Source organism: Lontra canadensis, unplaced genomic scaffold (assembly GCF_010015895.1).
Source record: "Lontra canadensis isolate GAN:19392208 unplaced genomic scaffold, GSC_riverotter_1.0 scaffold83, whole genome shotgun sequence".
Lineage (NCBI taxonomy): Eukaryota > Metazoa > Chordata > Mammalia > Carnivora > Mustelidae > Lontra > Lontra canadensis.
In genome coordinates, this window is record NW_022631077.1 from 6,703,081 (window position 1) to 6,722,671 (window position 19,591).

Below are 19,591 nucleotides of genomic sequence, written 5' to 3' on the forward strand. Positions count from 1 at the left end.
GAAAAAGAAATGGTGTGCTCTCTTACATATGCAGAAAATTCTCAGTCCTCCTGATTTTCTCCCACATCTTGCCAGTGGAAGTTGGGTTTCAAACCCTTTCCTGAAAGAGTCACTAGAAATGGTAAAATATTCACCCTTAGCCCAACAGCCAGGGCACCTCAGAGTGGAGGGTAGAGTCAGCAACCCCGAGGCACGGGGCCCTGCAGTGACAGGTACGAGGGAAGGGCTCTCAGCAACCTTTCTTGTCTCCTGTGAATATGATACGGAAGCTGTTAGCCTTGGTGCACTGAATGACTTGACCTAAGGTGTAAGAGAATGAGCAAGGAGTAGGTCAGCACCTGAGTATGCCTTTCTCCTCTGTCGTGTGACCGCTGTTTGGTTGGAACACTGACTGCTAATTCAACAGTCAGGGGTAGGTCACCAAGGGTCGACTGGCCTCCCACGTCCTCGTCCTTTCTTGCTGTGACCCTCCGGAAGCTGCAGGCAGCCAGCCAGTGACCTTACGAGTAAGAGACCCCTCCCACAGTCCTCTCTTGGTCAAAGGCACTCAGGAAGCCGAGCTTCCCTGCCAGTTTCTTCAAACAAATGAGAGGAATAATGCACGAACCTTCTGACTTCAGAGAACAATTTTAAGAACTAAATGCGATAGGATGTGAAAATGCTCTGTAAATCTGTCAGACGCAGCCGTAAAGGATGGGGGTTAATTTACCCCTATAGGACTTCTGATCCATCTGCTAGGGCGATAGATCAGTCCTTTTCTGATAATGGATTAATGGCAGATGGACAACATTAGAAGCTTTGTGGCTCATTAACCCACGACACTAGAATCTTAGTTATAAAAGTGAGCAACTTTATAGAACACGTATTAGTGAGGACATTAACAAAATGATCACGATTTAATGTTTCCTAATGGGCCATTATATCCTTTTCGTTCTTGAAGCAGATTAAAAAATACATGAATCTGTGGCGTGGAGATTAATATCATTCTAAAGACCTAGTATCAGAACACTGATAGACACGTGCGGAGCTGCTCCTTTTGGCCTGGAGACTGGAATTCTCTGGGAAGAAAACAAAAAACAAAACCCAGAGAATAGGAACTATTAGGAATCATTTCTAGAAGCCCAGCCAAACCTTCCTAGAAATTAACCTGTGCTGATGGTGTATCTGATACCCAAAATTAGTAAGGAGACTATGGCCACATTTAAATGACCAAAGCTTCAATTCTACTTGAAAAATTGGTATAGCAAAAGAACATTTCAGGAGGTAGTACTGAATTTTACTACAAATGGTGATTTGACTTTGGCTAAAAATAATTCCACATCCAGAATATGAAAGGTGAAGAGACCACAATTCAGTAGGTTATAGGATTATGACTATTGCCAAGTAGTCATACTTATCTATAGAAAGAGTATTCATTTTCTATCTAAAGTACTTTATTATATTTTTAACCTACCTCACTGAGTAATTTTCCTGGAAACACTGGAATATTCCCTATAACACATTAACTTCTCAAATTTGAGAAGTGATTATTTTTGGCATGCCTACAGTTTACTCTTTGCTTAATCAATTAGTGATTTCTGCCTAATAATTGATTGATATCAAATACAAGTCTTTAAGAAAAGTCGTGTGCTTTATTGTATGTTAAATGCTTTATTATAATTAAAGTTGTATCTTTATGATACCAAATAATGATAATTGTTATCTAGCTGATTTGATCAAGTGTTAATTTTGAATTCTAAATTAGTCAAGTCAACTTTGAAAGTGTCCAATATTTATATTCACAGATTAAAAGGCTTATTAAATATTTTGTTTTGTAATGTTCTCATAAACGTGTTTCTATATGAATACGGAAATAGGCTTTGTAAATAAAAGTTCAGAACTTTTGATTTTACTGGACAAACAATAATTTATCCCCAAAATCGTTGTGATGGTGAATCAGGTGGCAAAAAATTAAAGGTATAATAACGAAGTTTGTAACTTATTCAGGGCATGACTTTTTCTCAATTATTGCTTAGGATCCTTAACATATAATTGTGGATTTTCTTGGTTAGTATCGCGCACCACTTGTAAAACAGTCTGAGCAAAAAAGGCCATGGTAAATAGATCATTTCTTGTTACATCCTTGTGGACCTGTAAAACTGTGCATATCTTCTAATTAAGTAATTCCCTAGTATTTTAATCCTGGGACCACACCTAAGGGACCCCAGGTTAATGGACTAAACTCTGAAAAAATACAGTCAAACCAATTATTTGTTGGTAAGTTTTTAAAAGATGTTTTAATGCATCTTGTTTAATTCATGTAGCACTTTTCCTTAATGCATTAAGCCAATTTATCTGTGTAAACATAGTGTTGTTTACAGGAATATTATTCCTTTTAAACAATGCAATTGAAAAGACTCAATTGTGGTAAAACCATTTTTCAAAGAAGCTTAGCAAAACACAGGTGGGAGTAGTCAGCTCTCAATTCCGGGCCCAATTCTTATGAGCTGGTATCGAAGGCAAATTTTTCCTATCTCTGCTTCATCATTTTCTTTCTTTGCTATTTTTGTTTGTATATAAGATATACAAACCTTATCACCCTAAGATAAATATTAATGTTTGTTTTCTCTAAGGCCTTTATAGTTTATATTTTATGTTTAACTCTTTAATACATAAGAAATTGACCACTTGATTTTAAAGTATGTCTCTTTTTTATTTTAAGAACCAATAATTCATCAATGAGCATTTATTATACACCCACTGTATGTTTAGCCCTGTGTTAGGTACTGTGTATAAAAATGAATCCATGCCAGCTATTGAGAAACATAAAATCAGTGGGCAAGACAAGCATAAAAAGGTAAACATACTACAGTGTACAAAGGACCAAAAGGCAAGATGGAGGCACATAGATAAGCCACTTGGGGCAGTTTTTCCACTGACAAGGGACCTGCTTCTTGGTGCAGCTAGGATGCTGAGTTCATAGGGTACTCTCATTACATTACAAAGCCAGAGTCACGTTAGCAGAAAAAAGTAAGTGTATTCTTGGCTGTAGACTGGCTATGTCCAAGACTGGACAAAAACAATAGAAAACGTCATTAGGTAGTCACTGCTGTGCTACTCCCAATCTCAGAAGACCAGAAAGACCACAACAGTATGATTGCTTTTCAAGTAAATGTCCTCAGAATTTCTGCAGTGCTGTGGTTAACCTGTGTGTGCTATGGAAACAGATTACAGAAGACTTGTTTGGAATTTCTCTTTCCTTTTTCTCTCCTGTTTAACGTGAGCTCCCTAGATTCTTCTCCATGCTGTCTGCTTTTCCTACTTGTGAGGGAAGAGGTGTGTGTAGAAGGGTGGGGAGCTGGGAGCAGGGGTAAAGAAGAAAGCCAGGGAGCATCTGCCATCACTTCATTAAAAATCTGAGAACTATCAGAAGCAACTAGCCTACAAAAATGTTCTCCGATTCTGTTCACCAGCGATTCCGTGTTGATTAGGAGCCAGGGTAGATTTTCTTGGGGAATGAGCCATTGAGACTCTAGTCTACAGCAAGAAACCTTGTAGAGTTCTGGGATGAGCTAGTCTTAGGAATCAATAAATGTCCTAATCAGCTGCGATCTTGTTTGTTCGTTTGTTTTTTACTCTGAGCATCTGACTTTGTTCTCAATCTTAGCAAAATATTCACAGATAATCCATTTATCTTATGCTTTGCCTGACAGATCAGTTTTGACCCTCACCAAACACTAATGCTGTGCATTGTCGACATCTTTAATCCCCTGCATACATTTTTATTAAGTGCCACAATTGACCCAGCAAAGACTTACTATAATTCACACACAAAAAGTAAGCCAAAGCCTTCATGTTATGTGTAGTTATGACCAAATTAAGTATTTATCAAACTAAGAAACTGTAATTTATAGATCCTCAAAGTAGAACCTTCTTTATTCAATACCGAGAATCATTATATAAATGGTCCAGAATGTTTTCAATAACAATTCCTGGTATTTTATGATGAGATGATGGCTCTAATACTTTTATACATTCACATTAAATGACAGGAACATTGTTATTTCTAAATGTTAATAAATAAATATGTATTGTACACTGTATTCTATTATAAGCTATCTGAATTTGAGAGTAGTATTCGTGGCCATGAGTAAAACAAATAACCAAAGAATACTGTGAATCATTAAATAGCTACACAGATTCTCAATGGAATTGTTTATTATCTTGTAATTTAAATTGTCTTTCACTAATTTTATCTAATGCATGGCTCTGACCTGTTGATTCCAGATTTGTGGAAGATCCCCATAAAATTCTCTTTTCTCCTGGGCCCAACCAGTTGGTCTTTTTCTGACAATGGCGGCATTTCTTCCCACTCCCCTTTTCGTTCTAGTTGTTTTTCCACACGCTATTCCCCAAAGCCAACATTGCCAACACCATCAACATACGTGGCTTCCTGCAGCAAATGGGTCCCATCTGGTGAAGGCTAGAAGAGAAGCTACTGTTTAGATTCTGGATAAAATGGAGAAGAGGAAAGAAGTTGTTCTTCCCCATGTTACCATGACCACCAGGAAATGTGGCTGCTGGGGTGCCTGGGTGGTTCAGTTGGTTAAGCATCCGGCTCTTGATTTCGGCTCAGGTCATGACTTCAGGGTCATGAAAGCGAGCCCCGCATCAGGCTCTAAGGGGGAAGGTCTTCTTCAGGATTCTCTTTCTCTCCCTCTTTCCCTCCCACCCTTCTGTCTTAAATAAATAATTAAAAAAAAAAGACAGAAAGAAAGAAAAGAAAAGATGGCTGCTATCTTTTCAGCAAACTTTTATTTAAGTGCACTTCCTCTCAGTTATGTGATATCGGTCCATCCTTACCTAAAATGCCTCTGCATCTGCCCTTTCCCTTCGTGGATCTTTACCGAGGGCCACATGATAGCTCGTACTGGTCTCTGATATGACGTGACATCATGGAGAGAGGACTGTTGGGAAGATTTTTGTCCTTTCAGCCCTTATGTCACACTTGCTCACCAATTCCAGTGCCCTTCTTCAGGGGTCGTTCTGCACTGGGATAATAGATACCTTAACGAAGTCACATCTGGAAGCCAGAAATCTAAGCGTAAACATTCCCCAAACAGAGGTAGATGTACCAGCTAGCATAATTCTTTGCTGAAGTCTGCCTCGATTTTAAAACAAAAGGGAACTACCCGGGCTTTTAAGTTGAAATTGAAGTTCTATATAACTTGCCTGAAATGTTACAGGCTACTCAGCACGTGGCCTGAAATTCGAGAACGTCAAACATATCAATGAAAATTAAACTCCAGAAGGATAGAGAGAGAATGCAAGTCATCCTTTCTATTTCAATTCTCTGATTAAAGGTTTAAAAAAAAAAAAAAATAGTCAGCTGATCGCCTGCTACCCAAATGGAGATTTTGTTTTCTTCTTCTTACGGGCGAGGCTGAGGAGAACGCCAGGAGAACTGTGCCATTCCTGCATCCCTGACTGGGTCCGTGGTGCAAATGCTGCTTCCAACAGTGGAGATTCTCCTTCCTCCCCCAAACACGGTCCTTAGAAACAGTGCCCTTCACCAAGGAAACAGACTTTTAAAGGAATGATGGCTGTGACAGTAGAAAGATCTGTTTGATCTGTTTCTAGAAAGCCTCCAAACTAACTTTTAAAGGGCTAGACTCCCTCAAAAAAAACATATATCTTATTCCCAGACTCTGAGAAAGAGTTGGACCCTTGGTGGATGATTGTTTTTCGTTTTTTGTTTTTCCCCCAGCCTCAGGGATAGTGCAGGCATGTTCTGATTACTGACTGAATCAGCCTCCACTTCTCCCAACCTTGGCCTTTCCGTGCACACAGAGCTCCTGATACACAGTCCTTATCCTCAAATGACAAAGAAGATGCCATGAGGCCTTACCATTGGTTGACAAGATACTCGAGGCATTGTTCTTATAGGAAAAATATAGCAGACTGTGTGAGTCACATAATGGCTGCATAAAGGACTCTGAATTAAGATAGTTCTCAATAACTTTGTGGTGCAATATAATACAATTAATATAGACAAGAGATTTTAGATTATAAAGTGTTCATTAAGAAAGTATGAAATTTTTTGCCATATGATGTGTAGAGAACAATGATTGTAAAGAAACTTTCTGTTAAAGAGCTGAGCAAGAAAAAATTTATGCATTCATTCTCAGAGAAAATCTCATGACCTAATAAGATTTTTAAATTCTAATGATCCCTAAGTATATTGAAATTACTGTGTTTGTAGGAGAAAACCTATGCTGTTTGACAACTCTTTGCGTTTAGACGGAAAGAAAATCGGGCAAGCACAGACACTCGCGGCCTCATACTGTTACACCTTCAGTCATTGCAAAAGATGGAACCACAGTGACTACCCAGCATTCCTGAAGATTCTAACTGACAAGACACCCCCCCCCCACAACCCAACCTCCAGAAGTAATCCCAGCTCATAGGAGGAGGATGGTTTGGTAGAAGTAGGCAGAATTGTGAAGGAGAGGAGGTTTCCTACTTTGGATAATAGTACATGTATTCATCTAGGTACACAGAGAAAATGTAGCTAAGTATGCTTTCGGAGCAGTTAGATGTTTTGATTTAAAAGTAGCGGCTATCTGTAAAGGAAAACAAAAATGTATATAAAACGCTGATTAACAGTATAAATGGTATAAACAGTTTCAAACGTATATAAAACGTATACAAAAACACTGATTAACAAATTGAAAACAATGAAATATTTTTTTGGAAAACTTCAAATCCAACTTTAAGGAGAGCTAAAAGTGCTTTTTACTTCATTTAGGGTAATTAAAATTATTGGGCTTAATCACTGTAAGTAAGAATTCACGTTCTAATATGAATTAATTAATGTTTTAGAAGCACCCTGAGATCCTTAGAGCCTTAGGACAGAGACTTCCATGACTCAGCCATGGGGTTAAAAAAAAAAAAAAATTAAGAAATGATCTTAAGTAGCATTATTCCCAAAAGAATTAAACAGTGATAAAATGCAACAATGTCCATTATTTAGGTAACTTCTTTGTGGTCACTGGACTTTATACCCTGTGGGATATCTGGCTGGTGATGACTTCATCCTGTTTAGATGAAGGACATAGAACTGTTGTTGACATGAGGCATGTCCAAACTTGGTAGACATGTAGTCATATCAAAGGATCTAGGGAGACATGAAGGGAAACAATATTTCAAAACGAAACAGCAGCAAGTGGGCAGAGGTGGGCTTTTGTTCTCAGTTCAGGCCCTCCCCACAGTATGGTGCCTAATACTCCCCCACACATAGACACACCAGAATCTGTATAGAACTCCGAAGACCCTAATGAGGAGTCAAGCAATAAGAATGGGTTAACAAACATCCCTCTGCGGCAGTGAATATCCACCCAGAGTCTGATTTAAGTCACTGTCTCTGAAACTTCCATATCCCCAGATGCAGCCTCTTACAAGGCATCCTAGATGGTTACTGAGCAACTTGAGATTGATGGTGATAGATAAGAACCTGCCAGCGAGGTTTTTACCACATCCAACTTTGCCAATTAATCAGACCTCTTTCCAGCCTTCACAATTATTTCAGCAAAGGAAGCAATTAAGGAAAATTGTCTTCTTTTGTAAAGGGGTTTAAACCACACCAGCAGCCACATTCATGGGTCAGAAATACCAATATTGTTCTCTTTATCCAGATACCTTTCAGAAAGGGAACAACTAAAAGGACTATATGACTTTTCCCTCTATTTTTTTCAAAAAGAATTCTATCACATTAAAACAAATATCTATTTTTTTCTCAAATGAGGAACTTTTCCTACCACAATTGAAAAAATGCATGAGTATTCTTTTCAGTTGGTAAACTTTGCAGGAAAAAAAGAAAGAAAGAAAGAGAGAGAGACAAAGAAAGAAAAAACAGATTGAAAAGAAAATTTTCTATTACGCAAATGAAGTAAAATGTGTGCATACACGCATATGAGTGCATGAATTATGAATACACCACACTATAAATAAAACACATTAGTGCCAGCATGAAGCACAAAGGTAGCACATTTTTATGGTCTCAAAATCCTGATTAGCATAAAAGGCATAACATTGTGATCAAATAATTATTGATTAACACAAAGACAGAGAAGCCAGATGTGTTGAATGAGCTTAGTAATTAACTAAGTAAACTACAGGTGTTTAAAATTCATGGATTACAAATGCAAGGTATACTGATTTTTTAAAAATCATCTGTTAGCAAATCTTAGTGTGTAGTCAGGTGCAGCAATTACATACCAGAAATGTCAGTATCTGTGAATGTACATTATATCTTCACAAATGATTAATGTTTGAAATGTTTTCAGTGTTGAAGTCCTTTGAAACTTTTGGGGGGCTGTTTTACAGGGACATTCCTGGTTCTACCCAATGGACCTGATGTACATCGAAAGCAGACAAACCAATATACAGGAATATACAGCTAATAAACAGACAACTAAAAAATCAAATACAAATAATGTTAGGGGAGCTTGACATTCAAAAGAAAAATGAAAGGTCTCTTGTGAATTGCAGATTTTTTGTCAACTTCTCACCATATTTCCCCCACTCCCATTCAGGGTGGCCCTGTGGTAAAAAGTGGCTTCATTTACATAATCTCTTCTAATGGGACTAATGATTTCTTCAGTCATTATTAGGAAACTGCAAGTTTTTGTTTGATTCCTTCTAATAGCATCAAAGGGCACCCACAGACTAATTTCAGGAAGGAAATTAAGTCTTTGGCTTTTTTTTTTTTTTTTGAGATTTTATTTATTTTAGGGAGAGAGCCTGAGAGAGAGAGAGAGAGAGAGAGCAGAGAGCACAAGTGAGGAGGGGGGAGGAGGGACAGAAGGAGAGGGAGAAGCAGATTCCCCTCTGAGCAGGGAGCCCGATGCCAGTCTCTATCCAAGGACCCCGAGATCATGACCTGAGCAGAAGACAGACGCTTAACTGACAGAGCCACCCCAGGAGCCCCGGGCCATGGTTCTTTTCCTCCTACTTTTGCAGAGTGTCTCAATTGTTTTAATTACACATGAGAGAGACTGCTGTTCCTTTGCACACTTACCTTTCTTCAGAAATGCATCTGGGGGAGTGCCTGGGTGTTGGACTCTTGATTTCGGCTCAGGTCATGATCACAGGGTCTTGCGATCAAATCCCACACTGTGCTCTGGGCTCAGCAGGGAGTCTGCTTGACATTCTTTCCCTCTGCCTCTCCGTCCACTTTACGGGCACAATCTCGCTCTTTTTCTCTCTCTTTCAAGTAAATAAGTCTTTAAAAAAGAAAAAAAATGCATTTGCTAAGATGTCAACTCCAAAATGAATGAAACAGGGAACTATAAATTTTGAAAACCCCTGCAACTTCAGTGTTCTTATATAGAAAACAAAAGGTAGTGAAGCTTTTGAAGAAATTGTAGGGTTTTCGAACACCACGTAATTTCCAGCTTTAGAGACAGCCCTCCTTCCTGTCGTCATACCCATGCTCACTATTCCAACCTCCATCACCACAGTTCAGTCCCACCTTTCATAGGATCTCATAGAAATGGAATTGTGTGGTATACACCCTATCGAGCCTGATCTCCTTCAATCAAAGTCATGTCAGTGAAATTTAACCATGTTCATTCTTTTTTCTTGTGTAGCTTCCAGCATACAGCCATGCCATATTTATTTATCTATTCTACTGTTGATGAACATTTGGGGCACTTTCAGACTTTAGCTATAAAAAAATGCTAAGATTCTTGTACAGGTCTCTGGTGGGTGTATCCATTCATCTCTCCTGGCTACATGCCTGGGAGTAGGAACACTGGATCATAAGGCATACACATACCTGGTTTCAGTGGGAATATGAAACTATCCAAAGTGGCTGCACAAATTCACACTCCCACAAGCAACATAAGAGGAACCTCGATGGTTGTGTAGTTGCTTTCTGGGTGTTTTTTGTTTTTGTTTTTGTTTTTTATTCTCAACTGAAATTGTGACTCAAAAACTTAGATACTAAGTTTGTTCATTCTTTTGATTAAATATATATATATATATATATATATATATATATATATACGTGTGTGTGTGTGTGTGTGTGTAGCCATTATTGGAAGCTTGGCATGGGAAAACAGTGCTGATAATAGTTGGCTTATAATCTTGTAGGTGAGTGAGAAAACTGATTATAAAAAAGGAATGAGTCTTCACTACCCGAAGATATAAAAGTACGTGGCAGAACTGGGTACTTGGGAGCCCAGAGAAGAGTTATATCGCCCAGACTTTTCAGGGCTCAGGGATGACTTTCCAGAGGATGTGAGGTTGCCGCTAAAACATAAAAATAAATGGGAGTTGGTCAGGTACCCAGGTTGGGGAATGGCTGATTATAAGGACAAGAAAGCAGATGGAAGGTGAGAGTGAAAAATGATATTCTATGAAAAAGGAACAGGGTGTTCCTTCCTGTTAGTGAAGACTGACAGGTTAGACAGAACGGTTCAGCTGGGGAATGGGAAGCAGGTCAATGTGGCTAGAGCACGATGGTAAAGGGAAGGACAAGAGTCTGTAGAAGTGTTAGGAGGTGGGGGAGGTAGGACCTCTCGAGCTGTCCCACGGAGTTAATCTTTTATCTTTGGGCAGTGGGAAAGCCTTGAAGTGGTTTTTTTTTGTTTTTTGTTTTTGTCTTTTTAAGATTTTATTTATTTATTTGACAGACAGAGATCACAAGCAGGCAGAGAGGCAGGCAGAGAGAGAGGAAAGGAAGCAGGCTCCCCACTGAGCAGAGAGCCCGATGCGGGGCTCGATCCCAGGACCCTGAGACCATGACCTGAGCCGAAGGCAGAGGCTTAACCCACTGAGCCACCCAGGCGCCCCGCCTTGAAGTGTTTTAAAGCAACTAGTGACGTCAATGTGTTTGGGTTTAAAAAAATATCATTCTGGCTGTAATAAAGAAAACATATCTGAGGAAAACGAGAGATGCCAGCAGTTGTATTTAAAAGTCATCGCAGGGCTGCCTGGGTGCCTAGTGGGTTAAGCCTCTGCCTTTGGCTCAGGGTCCTGGGATTGAGCCCAGGATCAATGATCTCAGGGTCCTGGGATTGAGCCCAGCATCAGGCTGTCTTCTAAGCGGGGAGCCTGCTTCCCCCTCTCTCTCTCTCTGCCTGCCTCTCTGCTTACTTGTGATCTCTCTCTGTCAAATAAATAAATAAAATCTTAAAAAAAAAAAAAAAAAGTCATTGCTGTTGTCCTGGAGAAACAGTGGCTGACCAGTCTAGGATAGTGGCAACTGGAATGGAGAGAAATGGAAAGATATTTTTAAAATTTTTATCTGCAAGCAGTATGTAATACTTAATAAAGAGTAATGAAATAGTCAACAAATACTCATGTTATCACCAATGAAATAAAGACAAATCTTTCCCAACACAGCTAAACCCTTCTTGTTTACTGCTTCCTAATCTCCTTTTTTCACTCTATGTTCTGCATTTATTTGTTATATTTGCATATTTATTTCAAGTGTTACTATATATATGTGCATTCCTAAAAAATCAGTATTAGTACAACTTTTTAAGCTTTATATTACTGAGGTCATACAATATTCTGTTCACAACTTGATTCTTTTTGTCAACATTATGTTCAAGAGATCCATCATTTTTAATATACATAAGCTTAATTTATTTCCACTTCACATAGCCTGTGATTGCATGAATACCAATTTATTAATTTCTGACAGACTCGGTGGTTCTCAACTTTCAGCTATTGCAAACAATGCTGCTAAGAACACCCATATAGAGAGAGGTAGATACGTAAGCTACAATAAAGGCAGAGGGGTAAATTGCAGAATCAAGAGGCATTACCATTTTAAACTTCTCAGTGTTGCCACATAATTCTGTTAAAGACTGGCGGTTATCCTGCTCGTGAGTGGCCACCAAGCCACATCTGGACAAGGGGGAGCCATATCAAGCTTGATCATTCTTCCCAGGATGCTGTTAATTTTACTACAGATTTTTAAAGAATCTAATTTGTGCTTTGTTGCTCCTTTCTATTGGATCTTTGATTTCTTTTTAATTACCTTCTACTATTAGATATTTCTATGTGCTTATTCTACTCTTTTTAAATATCAGTCATCTTCAAACATGAAATGTACTTTATTTTTTGTTACATTTATGGTGTGTCTTCCCATACATGAATGTTAGTTAGCTCCAATGGAGCAGGAATTTTTGTCTGTTTTTTTCATGGATTAATCCAGATCCCAGAATAGCATAGGCACATAACAAATGTTTGTTAATTAAATCTATATTTGTTCATCTTTTCTTCTAACATTTTAACCTGTTATTCTTTTAAAACTATTAATCTGGATGCTTAGCTCATGTGTTTTCACCCTCTCTTCTCTTCTATCATAAACATTAATGCTATAAATTTTTCCCTAAATATCATTTTATGTACATTTCGTAAGTTCTGAAATGTGATGTATTTATTGTTATTATTGTTCTGTAAGTGTTGCTTGACACTAAAAAGAAACCTGTATTATCTTCTTAGGCACTACATGGATTAACTATGTACTTAATTTTTTAAATAACCCTTTGCTAATCCTTATAAGAATCACTTCCGTTAAAATTGGCAAAAAAGTCTTTAAACTACTTTATTTCTCCTATATTTATTGCCTCACAGTCATCAATAATGTAAAGCTTTATTTCACCAACTTGGTTAACTTGATATAGAATTCCTACTGGAAAAAAGCAAAATAAATGCTTAATTCTTTCTCTTTAATTACTCATTTTTCAAGTACGATTGTTTTTTATAATTAACAAAACATTTTTTCACAGCAGTTAACAGCAAAAGTGAGCAGAAAGCGCAAGAGGTCTTGTTTAAGTAACCGCTTTAAATATTAACAATGAGTTTTTCTGCCTTTCCTTTTTGATCATTATGGAGTCATAGATTTTCACTGATTCGTTGTGTTCAGTGAACCTCCATCTTGGTTCTTTCTAGTGCTCAAATCATTACAACTTCAGCCAGACAGACTCGTTATATTGGTTCCTACATCCTTTTAACATGACTTATCAATTTTTGAAAATTGTCTTGCTTTCTTAGCACAAAATACATTTCACACTCTCCTTGTTCCTTCCTTGTACCAACACTGGATTTAGCATTTCTCCAGAGGACAAGCTTGGTTCTTATTACAGGGGAGTGTGAACCAGAGGTGTTTGTTGCTACTGGAGTGATACTGTGTCTAGGCCATTTCAGTGGACAGAGATCACACTCACACACACACACACACACACACACAACATACCACTTTTATCCTCACCTCAGCTTCCCTCTAGCTGTAGGATCCTTCAGTCAGCACCTGGAGTTCTGAAACCATTTTGCCATCACATGATCTTTGCAAGACTCATCTAATAGGTCTGAGCCCAAATACCCGCTATCAGAGAAGCTTTCTCTGACCATCCTGTTTTTGTTTTTTGTTTTTTGTTTTTGTTTTTATTGTGTTATGTTAGTCACCATACAATACATCATTAGTTTTTGATACAGTGTTCCAGGATTCATTGTTTACGTATAACACCTAGTGCTCCATGCAATACATGCCCTCCTTAATACCCATCACCAGGCTCACCCATCCCCCCACCTCCATCCCCTCCGAAACCCTCAGTTTGTTTCTCAGAGTCCACAGTCTCTCATAATCCATCTCCCCCCTCCAATTTCCCCACTTCACTTTTCTTTTCCTTCTCCTAATGTCCTACATGTTATTCCTTATGCTTCATAAGTAAGTGAAACCATATGATAATTGACTTTCTCTGCTTGACTTATTTCACTCAGCATAATCTCATCCAGTTCCATCCATGTTGATGCAAAAGTTGGTATTCATCCCTTCTGATGGAGGCATAATACTCCATTGTATATATGGGCCACATCTTCTTTATCCATTTGTCTGTTGAAGAGCATCTTAGTTCTTTCCACAGTTTGGCAACTGTGGCCATTGCTGTTATGAACATTGGGGTACAGATGGCCCTTTTTGCTGCATCTGTATCTTTGGGGTAAGTACCCAGTAGTGCAATTGCAGGGTCAGAGGGTAGCTCTATTTTTAATTTTTTGAGAAATCTCCACACTATTTTCCAAAGTGGCTGCACCAGCTTGCATTCCTACCAAGAGTGCAAAAGGGTTCCCTTTTCTCCACATCCTCTCTAACATTTGTTGTTTCCTGTGTTGTGAATTTTGGCCATTCTAACTGGTGTAAGGTGGTATCTCAGTGTGGTTTTGATTTGAATTTCCCTGATGGCTAATGGTGATGAACATTTTTCCATGAGTCTGTTAGCCATTTGTATGTCTTCACTGGAGAAGTGTCTGTTCATGTCTTCTGTCTCTGGCCATCTGGTATTAAGTAACTCCATTCCACACTCCAGCCACTCCCCAGCACATCATCTCCTTCATACTGGTTTTTAAAATGTATACTTATTTTTGCCTACTTATTTGTTTACTTTATTATCTATCTTCTCCATTAGCATGTATGTTCTGTGAGGGCAGGATAAGATCTCCTTTCTTCAGTCTTACATCCTAATGCGTAACTCATCGTAGCAACTCCGGAAATATCTGTTGACTGGATAGAGGAGACTTCATTGCTTCCTGTAATGGTTCAATCCAGAGAATTAAGCCCCAGAATGAAGACAAAAGGCTTAATTACTTTTTGTTCAGCCTTTGGCCTGTGACCAATGATACAGAATTGAAAAATCCCTGCAATACCTACTTACAGAGATGGGAAACAGGAAGGCAAAGTGATCAACAGCCACTTACTTGGCAGACTGCTTTTTTCTTTTAGTTTTTAAAATTTGAGTGTAGTTGCTACATTGCTACCTTATTTCAGGTGCACAACATAGTGATTAGACAAATTCATACATTATGCTGTGCTCACCACAAGTGTAGCTACCAGTTGTCACCATACAACACTATTACAATATCATTGACTGTATTCCTTATATTATGTCTTTTATTCTTGTGGCTTAATTCATTTCATAACTGGAAGCCTATACCTCCCACCTCCCTTCACCCATTTTTCCCACCCCTCACCCCACCCTCTGGCAACCACCACTTTGTTCTCTGCATTTATAGCTGCAGACTACTCTTTATCTCCAGAACCAGTGGCATAAACCTAAGTGATTATGACTTGTTCATGGATTATACAAGGATTCTCTAAGAAAGCAGCAGCAAATGACAAATGCTTCCAATGGAAGCTTGAATACCTTTTAAACCTTTCTCTAAAGAAAATAACATATAATTGTTGATATGTTTGAACTGGTTCCAAATCTTTGTATGATGTGCTCTAAACACTTATATCTCGCTACCAAGCACTGTGTTTATTCTGTGGATCTACAGTACCCTCTGAAATGTTTAGTGCTTTAGTGAAAAAAAAATTAAAAGTGTGAGAAAGTTGTTTTAACTTGTCTAATTCATATTCTAAGACGAACAAGTATTTCAAAAGAAGTTTCAACTGACATGAATTCTGTTATATAAATATAAACCCATGCTAACTCTTTAAAATTAAGCAAGATTTATTTCATTAAATATGTGTTCACTTTCAGAGGGGCTGGCTTAGGATAAGAGAGAATAAAAAGACAAAGAAAGTAGAATACTGCATAAACGTGGATTCGATGATTCTTTGAGCCACAACTAAGGAAACAGAAAAAAAAAAAAAAGAATATTAGCAGTCAAGAATCCATTTCTAGAAGTAGAAAGGATTAGCTAAAGTTGAATTAGACACATACCCCCCCCCCCAAAGCAGATGATTCAAAGTACATAGAAGAAAAGACAAAGACTAGCTCCTTGATTAGTAAGAAATTATATAGCGGTATACTATAAAAGAAGTGACTATTGAGCTGATTGTGGTACGGTCGATACACTTCCTGTGAATGGGATGCAAGCAAGTATGTCCACCTACACAGTTCATGAACAACATTTCAAAGAATTCTAGAAATTCCTTCTTGTTTAATTCAAGAAGAAAATGGAAACAAGTTCAGAATTCACACTAGAGAGAGGGAAGAACTTTTAAACATTTAATATTTGCTTAAATAGATATTAGGGGAAAGCAGCTATTCTGGAATAATTATCTTCTAAGTCACAACTTTGGGAGTGTGAGCAGATAGAGCTAACAAGTGGTTCTCCATGCATTGACTCATGTTCTCCTTGCTCACCCTTGAAGCTACCATCCTATGTTCTCACTACCTTTACTCGCACACTTCAGGAAAAAATACACCAAATTCTCTCTTCTCAGTCCCCTCTATTTCTTGTAACCCAGTTTTACACTCCCAATACTCTCGTGGTATTGCATTTTATTAAAAACTACCCCCCAACCCCTGCCCAACCAGTCATCGATTCAATGGTCCTTTTTTTTTTTTACCAGGCTTTGAGTTTATGGCCTTACCACCTTCCCTGATTCTCCCTTCTGTTGGCTTGACATGCTGTCTCTCTCCAGGCTGTCCTCATGCCCCGCAAGCCCTTTTGTTTGATTTCATGTTTTCTTCCCCCTCCTTGCTTTCTTCTTCTTTGTTCCGCAACCAGTCCTTTGGTAATCACTTACACTTGCATAAAAACAAATATCATTGTTTATATTTTTTAAATTCTAAAGAAAATGACAAAGATACCAGTTGCCAATTTTCTTAACCACGATGTGCTCAAATTATCACATAATATTCTAACTCCAAGAACTGAAAGAGAAATGATATTTGAGCTACTTGGAATTATTTTAAAGATCCCTTTGTTGATCTGCCATTTAGCATTAACCCATGTATTTCAAAACTACAGGTTTGGTGTGGTAACAAAAAGCTTCAACAAACTAAGTGATCTTCTGTATTTATTTATTTTTCTTTATAAAGAACACTATTATAGTTTTCTGTGCTGCATTTCCTCTGATGTGGCTCATATAGGAAATTGACTAATCATGTGTTAAGGGTTTTTTTCAAATGTTTGAAATCTAGCCACTGAAGGGGCTTGAAATCAGACACAAACTTGCAATACAATTTTATACCAAATCGAAGTTAGAAGTTTGAACTTTCAGTATACTTTGATACTACTGATGTTCTCATTCCAATTTTAATACAGCCATTGCAGAAAACAGTAGTTTATAAATATTTATAGTGCCAACAAATTAAGTGAGAACCACACAGAGAGATTTTATGAGTGTAACAAATATGTATCATGAGTTCATAAATTCACTTTTGTTTTATTTGTGTAATATAAATTTTAGTCCAAGTCATATTGAAAGGAATTTAGAGTCCAGCAATAGAAAAGGCCACTGGTTAAGAATGCTTAAAGAGTAGAAATTGCTATGACTTTTGAGATCACGCCAGTTCATCCTGAACCTAATGAATTCTATTAAAACGGAAATAATAGTTTTTCGGTTGTGATCAGGACTAACTGTAAGAGATTAAATCTGATGGTCAGGAAAGGGAGCAGTCAGTGTGCAGTTTTGCTGCAGGTAAATTGCCTTGTATTAAACCAAATTCACTAGCTAAAGCAATTATTTTTCTATAATATTTTCCCTTCGGAGGGCACTGCAAATGATACATGTAGCAAACCGAGAACCAAGGGGGAAAAAAAAAGATGTAAAATGTTTTATTATCAATAAAGTGCTGTAACTGTGAAGGTAACTGAATGATAGGTGTAACAAACCAACAACCCAAAAAAGAAAAAAAAAAAAGATGTAAAATGTTTTAATAGCGATCTAATCGGAGGCATGCTTACAATAGTAGTTTTTTTTTTTTTTTTTTTAATCCACCAGGGTCCTAGGGCTCTCCAAGCAATAGAAATTGACTGAAGCCATGCAGAAGTTCCAGAAAAAGCTTTTTATTGGGCCTTATGCCCCAGCACAAGGGAGGCAGCAGAAACGAAAGGGTCTTTCAGACTGGATTTCAGAACAAAGGCCCGCAAACTTTGTAAAGGAGTTGAGACAGGAAAGGACTGATGTTCAAGCATGTAGAGATGGGAATTTCTTGGCACCTGTGCACTTGCATGTCATGCTTCTTCATGTGTCATGTGTTTAATTAGCATGTTTATAGCATTATAAAGGGGGGGGAGAGGAAAGTAGGTGAAAGGTCAGCACTGGGGTCTGCCTTGGCACAGACTGGTTTGGTTTGGTCTTCACCAGTCTTCACAGTGGAGTCCCTCTTTCGGTGAGCATCTTGCTTCCTCATTCCTGCAAGATACGCTACTCAAGAGGTATAGAGGGGCACCCGGGTGGCTCAGTCCTTAAGGGTTTGCCTTTGGCTCAGTTCATGATCCCAGGGTCCCGGGATTCAGCCCCACAATGGACTCCCTGCTCAGTGGGAAGCCTGCTTCCCCCTCTCCCACTGCCCTTGCTTGTGTTCCCTCTCTCATTGTTTGTCTCTCAGTCAAATAAATAAATTAAAGAAAAAAAAAAAAGAGGCATAGAGTTTCCGCTACCAAGGAATGCTGGATTTTGCGGTCAGGGTTCAGGGGACTTGAGTTGGGTCCCCTGCCTTGTCTCCATTTGAATTAAGGGAAATCTAAAACTGCAGAATAACTTTGCCTACCTCATGATTCATGTTCACAGACAGCAGGGAATAACAGGGAGTCCTTGCTCTGGGAGGTCTCACACTGTTTGCTTCCAGCCCCCACCACATATAAGTTCAAGGGCTTTCCGTTTCACACTAGTTCCAAAACCAATTTCTGGCCCTTAGAATTGTCCTATGCCATTGAGGTCAGGACTGTCCTTATCCCACTGAGGTAGGGATGAGCATCGTTTGTGTTGTACAGTCATAGGGCAGCCCCTGGGCTTCTGAGAAAAGACCATCATGTCCCCGCGGCACTAGTGGGTTCGGAGCTTGCTCGTGGTGGTGGCTGGGAGATCAACAAAAGCTGACACCCTCCTGTTCCTGGGGCTTCCCTGCAGGTGCAGTGTCCTGGTCCTGGGTGTTGGTGGGGTGGGTTGCTCCCCATCATCACGCTTGCTCCTTCTGGCTCCACCGTGCAGCTGTAATTTTTAGGTTATTTGAAAGTCGAGATCCTGGCTCCTCCTGTATTTTTTCTAAGCTATTGTTATGGCAAAAACTGTATGCTCTTAGTTGTGCAAGGCTGACATTCCCCCAAAATACTAAAAGGCATCCTTTGAGGATTAAACACCTGGGCTGTTGTCTCTGCTAAAAGCTTAGAAAGCTTATTTTGATATGTAAATGTCAAAGATTGCCTTCTTTGTTCTTTCACTCTGGCTGTCAGTGGTATTTTCTGGAAAAAATGGAAGAGGAAGTACCCAGCTCTCTTTAGGGTTTGAAGAATTGTAGGGATTTGGGAGGGAGAACAGAGTAGGTAAAGGGATAGCACAAACTTCATAGCTGAAAGTACAGACTGCATAGGATCAGGTTTGGGGGTCTCTCATTAAATAAGCAATTTATTTAATTTATTCATTAAATTGGGCAATCTATTTTACCTCTCTGCGACTTACTTTCCTTACCTGTCTTAGTTTCTCATGGCTGGTCTATAACAAGATACTACAAACAGAAACTTACTCGCACAATTCTGAAGGCCAGAATTCTGAAATCAGTTTCGCTGGTCTGAATTCAAGGTGCTGTCAGGGCCGTGTTCCTTCTGGAGCTCTAGAAGAGAATCCTTCCTTATCTCTTCCATG

At 38.7% G+C, this 19,591-nt stretch overlaps 1 protein-coding gene across 3 annotated transcripts in view; it reads left to right on the plus strand.

Moving 5' to 3' along the window:
• NKAIN3 (sodium/potassium transporting ATPase interacting 3) overlaps positions 1 to 19,591 on the plus strand; it is a 605,428-nt gene that overhangs the window by 445,347 nt on the left and 140,490 nt on the right. The window lies entirely within an intron of this gene.